This window comes from Babylonia areolata, unplaced genomic scaffold (genome assembly GCF_041734735.1).
Source record: "Babylonia areolata isolate BAREFJ2019XMU unplaced genomic scaffold, ASM4173473v1 tig00013784, whole genome shotgun sequence".
Lineage (NCBI taxonomy): Eukaryota > Metazoa > Mollusca > Gastropoda > Neogastropoda > Buccinidae > Babylonia > Babylonia areolata.
In genome coordinates this window covers 7501-9141 of record NW_027468418.1, presented here as the reverse complement: position 1 = coordinate 9141, position 1641 = coordinate 7501, and positions in this window count along the sequence as shown.

Here is a 1641-nt window from a genome sequence, read left to right as displayed (position 1 = left end):
CATTCAAAAATGGACTACTCCTCCACACCTCCTCCCGTCCATGCCAAACGGCGTTTTCTCTCAACTTTGGCATGCTCGGAGAGAAAAAAAGGCAGGTAAAGGTTGTGGATAAAAAAGTAAAAAATTGCCAAAATACTTTCTGGGCCCTCAAAAAAAGGCCTACTCCTCAACGCCTGCTCCCGTCCATGCCGAACCGCGTTTTCTATCAACTTTGGCATGCTCGGAGAGAGAAAAAAGGAAAAAAAGAAAAAAAAGGTCCAGTAAAGGTTGTGGATAAAAGTAACCGGCTTTGGAGAATTGCCTGAATCCTTCCGGCGCTGTGAAAAAAAAAGACCAAAAAAAAGACCTGGTCGTCAACGCCTGCTCCTGTCCATGCCAAACGGCGTTTTCCTCTCAACTTTGGCATGCTCGCTGAGGAAAAGGCAGGTAAAGGTTGTGGATAAAAAGTAAACGCGCTGTGGAGAATTGCCCAAATCGTTCAGGCGCCGTGAAAAAAAGAAAGACGTAGTCGTCAACGTCTGGTCCCGTCAATGGCGAAGGGCGTTTTCTCTCAACTTTGGCATGCTCGCTGAGGAAAAGGCAGGTAAAGGTTGTGGATAAAAGTCCGAAGAACCTCGCTACAATTGCCAAAATCTTTCCGCTGCCATTCAAAAATGGACTACTCCTCCACACCTCCTCCCGTCCATGCCAAACGGCGTTTTCTCTCAACTTTGGCATGCTCGGAGAGAAAAAAAGGCAGGTAAAGGTTGTGGATAAAAAAGTAAAAAATTGCCAAAATACTTTCTGGGCCCTCAAAAAAAGGCCTACTCCTCAACGCCTGCTCCCGTCCATGCCGAACCGCGTTTTCTATCAACTTTGGCATGCTCGGAGAGAGAAAAAAGGAAAAAAAGAAAAAAAAGGTCCAGTAAAGGTTGTGGATAAAAGTAACCGGCTTTGGAGAATTGCCTGAATCCTTCCGGCGCTGTGAAAAAAAAAGACCAAAAAAAAGACCTGGTCGTCAACGCCTGCTCCTGTCCATGCCAAACGGCGTTTTCCTCTCAACTTTGGCATGCTCGCTGAGGAAAAGGCAGGTAAAGGTTGTGGATAAAAAGTAAACGCGCTGTGGAGAATTGCCCAAATCGTTCAGGCGCCGTGAAAAAAAGAAAGACGTAGTCGTCAACGTCTGGTCCCGTCAATGGCGAAGGGCGTTTTCTCTCAACTTTGGCATGCTCGCTGAGGAAAAGGCAGGTAAAGGTTGTGGATAAAAGTCCGAAGAACCTCGCTACAATTGCCAAAATCTTTCCGCTGCCATTCAAAAATGGACTACTCCTCCACACCTCCTCCCGTCCATGCCAAACGGCGTTTTCTCTCAACTTTGGCATGCTCGGAGAGAAAAAAAGGCAGGTAAAGGTTGTGGATAAAAAAGTAAAAAATTGCCAAAATACTTTCTGGGCCCTCAAAAAAAGGCCTACTCCTCAACGCCTGCTCCCGTCCATGCCGAACCGCGTTTTCTATCAACTTTGGCATGCTCGGAGAGAGAAAAAAGGAAAAAAAGAAAAAAAGGCAGGTAAAGGTTGTGGATAAAAAAGTAAAAAATTGCCAAAATACTTTCTGGGCCCTCAAAAAAAGGCCTACTCCTCAACGCCTGCTCCCGTCCATGCC